Genomic DNA, 5,557 nt, shown 5'->3' with positions numbered 1-5,557 from the left:
CAGGCGCGTAGGAAGGGGGGTTCGAGGGGTTCGAACGAACCCCCTTTGGAGGTCAATAATGGAGGACTGAAAACACAAACTGTTGATTTTCAGGTTTTAGCAAATAGTGGGGGAATGGAAAACAAACTTTGAGTGTTGCAGCTTTTAAATTACCCTGCAAGAAAACGCTAAAAGTATCGGGCAAGTATTAAATTGTTAGGAGAATGGATCCTAGTGACCTAGTATTATATGTAGTCAAAATAATCCCATCGCCGGGAGATGGGGGGCTTAACCTTTTACCCTGAGATGCCTTTGCAGCATACGTCAAGCTTTTGTAAAACGTTTAGTGTACTAAGCCGGTATGTATGTATGAATGTATCAAGTTAACAAAACGCCGGAAATATTGTTTTTATGACTAAAAATACCTGTTATTTTACACTCCATGCATCGAGTGAAATATTGACGTGCACAATGCTCAAAATAGCCATTCCGGGCCTCTAGATTTCAAAATATTCTGGGGGGACATGCCCCCACACCCCCCTAGAGGCTCGCGCCTTCTGCGCTCGTATTTAATAACCCCCCTTAATAAATATTGCTGTCGATACGAACACCCTTCCAAAAACCTCAGCTACGCGCTTGTATATGGTTTGTCTAAGATGCAGAAAGAACGTCTGGCTATGTGCCCCATCTTATCTGCCACACAAACGTACAATTACGGATTGGCGAAATGGTTAGAGGAGAAACTTCAGCCTCCTTCCTATAACCAGTACACAATAACTGACACTTCTGAGTTGCAAACGAAATTCGCGAGTTAAAGATCAACGATACCGATATTGTAGTGTCGTATGATGTTTCCTCACTGTTTACCAATGTACCCCTGGAGGAAACCATACAGATACCCGCTGACAAAGCGTTTACAAACAACTGGTTCAATGAAACACACCACTTGAACCTCAGCAGAACGGACTTCGTAGAGCATCCATCAAAGACCAGCTGTTCCAATTCAATGGGCAATTGTATGAACAGACCGATGGTATCGCCATGTGTAACCATCATGCCAGACCCAGCATCAGTTGCTTCTTTTCTTCAGGCCCTTAACAACTGCCACCAATCAGTAAAATTCACCATGGAAACAGAGAACAACGGAGTGCTTTCCTTTCTTGGTATGCAACTGCTGAACAGAGCCACTAAAATCGAGACCAAGGTTTACATGAAACCTACGAACACGGGACTATTGCTCCACTACCAGAGTCAAGTCGATATCCGTTATAAACGAGGGCTGTTAAAAACCATGCTGGATCGGGCCTACCGCTTATCGTCTTGTTGGTGGAAGAATGTGACCGATTAAAAGCACTTTTCTCCCGGCTGAAATATTCGCAACAGCTCATCAATACAACCGTCAGATGTTTTGTTCGTTCAAAGACCGAAGATCGGCCACCAATACCTTCCCCTGGTGAGAGTCCAACAGTTCGAATAGTACTACCCTTAAAGATCAGTATTCTGCAGATTTTGTACGGAAACAACTCAAAGATCTTAGCCAGAAAACGGGCACAGTCATTCAACCAGTTTTTGTAAGCATCAAAGATCCAACAAAAGCTTAAAGTACAAGAGAAAAAAATCGGCTTTTGTAAACCAGCAGGATATACGCTGAGGCATTTAAACCAGAAGAAGAAGAACAACAAAACCAGAAAACATCTTCCATTGGCAAGCATTATACAGACAGACACTGTATGTCCCGAATGAAGACCTTGATAGTTTCATGTCCTCAAGAAGTGCAATAATAAGTTTAATTGTTTGGTGCATGAAATGCTATTAAACAGAGAATTGTCACCATCTTTAAATGTCCAATCCGGACTCAATCCGAGCCAAACTATTTGCGTGATATTGCATATTTAATTATATAATTGTTGTCATAATGTTGCTCATAAAATAATTTTAAAAAGGCTAAAAAGAGATAAAAGTTATAAAGTTCTTAAAAAAACAAAACGTTTTCGACTCGAAGGTCATCATCAGTGTACTACTTGCTTACGATAATTAACATGATGATGACCTTCGAGTCGAAAACGTTTTGTTTTTTTAAGAACTTGCTTACGATAATTAACATAAGAGTTTAATACCTCTCTGTTAATTTATTTCGCAGTAATCCGAGAGGGCCGTTCGTGTGGTAACAGGTTTGGCTCACGAGCATGTTTTCTGGTTAAAAAGAGAAATCGCAATCGTTTATGCAGCCGAGCGTTCTATGCCAAAGGCTGCCAAAAAGCATGCGGAAAATGCTGGTAAGAATTTTTTATAAATAACCTTGTCTTGTTGTTAGCAATATTAAACCTCCATGTTGTGCGAAAATATTTATTAATTTTCCTCCGAAATCGCGCGGAAATCACCTGATACGAAGCCGACAAGGCCGAAGGCCGAGTTGGCTAAAATCAGGCGATGTTCTCCAAAATTGTGAGTATTAATTGTTTTACTATTCAAGAAATGGTCAAGTACAAAAAAAAAACATTTTTCAGCCAGATAAACTGTGCGGATCACGGATAACAAGGAAATCCTGACCATGTATAGGCATCGTGACAATTTGTTAAATAAAAAGAAGCTTGAGAAGCTTGAGAAGCTTAAAATCGGGCGCTTAATAATTAGCTATCTGTTTTGACTTGAAAGGCAGGGTACAGTACAATAAAAATCACTGGAAAAACAGTCACTTAAACCTATTCAGGCCGGGGCCGGGGGGGGGGGGGGGGGGCTTTTGAGGCCCGCGCTGACTTTGGACGCTTATAACTTTTTCAAGATTCAACCAAACGCTGCCAAACTTTGCGCGTTTATCTAAAATTTATCTCGCAATAATTTGGTAGGATTAGTTATTGTGCCAGTAACTTGAAATCACCATGGCAACGTCATTTTGACAGGCTTGTTTTCCCAAATTTGAATTTTTCGTGTTTCTATTTAATAATGAAAATCTGGAATGTTTTCAAGATTGCATTATTACTTAATGACATAATGGTCTCAATTTATAAAAATATCTTTCGCACAATACAAATAAACGATTGAACTAGACGTCTAGAAAATATAAATTCGTAACACTCAGCAAAGTGCAGCCTTTTCGCAATACTTAATAAAGGCGGGGTTTTTACCTGAAGACCAATTTTTCCAACGCTTTAGGTGGCTGACGCATTTCAGTATTTTCCAGCCCTTACACTTTAATGGAACAGTATACAACTCCTAATCAGGTAACTACTATTGTCAAGAAAATGATCACAACTTATTGACCAATGATTAGGTATTTGTTTCATACCATTACTGTTATAGCAACTGGTGAAGAATAGTAGTACTGACCCAAAGTATAAGGGCTGGAAAACACTGAAAACCATTTCAGCCGCGTTTCAAGGAATCCAAAAAAGCTTTACTTATCCCATATATATTTGTTTTGCAGTATTTTGTTAATTTTTGGACGATTTTGGGGGATGTCTGGGAGGCGATAGTTTTTCTCAAAGGATTAGTAAAATTTAGACAAATAAGAAATATTGGAGATTTAATGTGATTTTAAAATGTGAATTTGAAGTTAAAAATTGGTGGACGGACACAAACAGTCTCCTGACAACCCGGAGTGCTCTTGCGAGGGGGTCAACTGTTTGGAAGTGTTTCCATTCTTTTCTTCAATCCCTTCTCTAAATCTCTTAAAGTTCCATTCAAATTCAGGTAGAACCCCACCTTAAGTTTTGTTCTTGTGAGAAAACAACAGAAGTCAAAGGTTGCGTGATATAACCAAGCATGGATTTTAATTCTCCATCCCTTTCCATCTCCTTAGCCTTTCACCCCCACCTGTCCCTCCCTTTCTACTCTCATTCAATTTAATGTTTGTTTACATTTCCTAACCAATTCAGTATCGTACTAATCTGTGCCAAGCAATCAGATAATAACAGAAATTTGCCTTAATTTTGATCTCCCATACCAAGACCTTAGAGTATAAACCGCTAATAAAACAAAACACACTTGATAATAATTCTCTGAGGTTATACACCTTGCAGTATTAACGTGCTAACAAACTTGATAACAAACCCCATGTCGTACTTAGGATTTTTACTGATCAACATAGAAAATAAGTTCACAATGGTTTGTTCCCAAAACGTTTTTTACTGTACAGAGGGTCTGTATATACCGTATTGAAAAATTCAGAACGAACCGACTTCTGCCCGTTACCATGATATCATGTTGAAAAATTAGCTCGTTCGAAACCGTAGCAAAATCGTTAGAGACAGACAAGATACAGCCGTTTACTGGCAGTCTTTGAAAATCCTAAATTTCGTCAAAATGAGCCAAAATAAAGTTTTAAAATTTCTTTTATCAATATGGTTCTTATCTTTTTATTCAATTCTATGAACTGCTTTTATGCAGTACTGTCCACAAAGATTTCAATTTCCTCAAAGTTTCGGGACAAATGGATACAAAATATTTCGTGCAGAATGTAATTTGCTTAAGCGAATGTTTTCACGTCTATACTTCAAGCAGTGAATGAAAAACCGTTTTGTTTTCATCGATGAGAACCACTTTCAAATAGTTAATGCATAAAAAATAACAATCAGATCAGAATACAATAATTATTAATGTAAGGTCTCGCTATTATGTCTCGGCAGAGATACTTCTTTTTTGCAAGTTCAAATGTATGCAAATTTCGTGTGAAATGTAATTCGATTCCATTGTCTTGTTTACAAACTCTTTCTTAAGAAAGTTGTATTTTCGTGAATAAAACCCATTGGCCTGTTTTGTTTCCCTGATCATGTTTGTCTGTGATTTTTACAAAACATGTGGTCTTTTTTTCGGAACTTTAAGTTTTACAAAAATTCCTATTTTGAACACAGATGTCACTTCCGGAATTCCTCATCTAAAATTCAATTGGTATTTAATTATAATTATTCGAAGTTTTCATTTTCAAGTCATCTTTTCATTCGATAGCTTTACTGATCTCGTAAAAAATTCCATTCAAGTTCACACCAATACTGTACATTGCCAATGTTTTGCTGACGTCTTGAGAAGTGTCTTACTAACGTCACTAGTCAAATCTAAAATATATCCAAACCACGTTGTGCAAACATTCTACTCTTTGTGACAGGCGACTTTGACGCCCAACTGTGCGGAAATGAAAATCGACATACTTCTTGCTAAATATATAAAAAATAGTTTTAAAGTGGAGTCCGCCTCAAAAAAATGTACCGCCAGATCACACTGCTATTTGTAGAAACCAGCAAAGCGTCTAGTTTGCACAAAAACATTGCGTGACATGAATGACGTTACCCCTTTTATTTACAAAAACAGCTTTAACTTGTCAAAGCAACTACAGTTTCACAATGGTGATTATTAGTACTTTACCCCTTAAGCTTTTTTCTCTGTCCTCCCGCCGAAGCAAAGAAGAGAACCAGATTGCAGATTAGCCCAAAAGTCGACCCAGTGTTCCTACAACGATTTACTGTCAAAACTGAAATGAAACCGATTGGCCCAGGCTATCCCCGTCATTTTTAGCCGACAGGAGACTATCGTCTAGGACGACCAAAGGGTAAACTATAAATCGGCCACGCCCGATTAATAATCA

The 5,557-nt window shown here is 38.2% G+C and overlaps 1 long non-coding RNA gene across 1 annotated transcript in view; it reads left to right on the top strand.

Annotated features, from left to right (window-relative positions):
* The first annotated feature begins 2,052 nt into the window (after positions 1–2,052).
* Positions 2,053–5,557, top strand: part of LOC144640959 (uncharacterized) — a 4,061-nt gene continuing 556 nt past the window's right edge. Inside the window, exon 1 of the long non-coding RNA XR_013568465.1 lies at positions 2,053–2,255. This is a non-coding gene — a long non-coding RNA (uncharacterized LOC144640959). The remainder of the gene's footprint in view (positions 2,256–5,557) is intronic.

The sequence above is a fragment of the Oculina patagonica genome, unplaced genomic scaffold (genome assembly GCF_052425735.1).
Source record: "Oculina patagonica isolate OP01 unplaced genomic scaffold, crgOcupat unplaced588, whole genome shotgun sequence".
Taxonomy (NCBI): domain Eukaryota; kingdom Metazoa; phylum Cnidaria; class Anthozoa; order Scleractinia; family Oculinidae; genus Oculina; species Oculina patagonica.
Note: the sequence above shows the minus strand (reverse complement) of the source record. Positions and strands in the feature narration are given on the sequence as shown.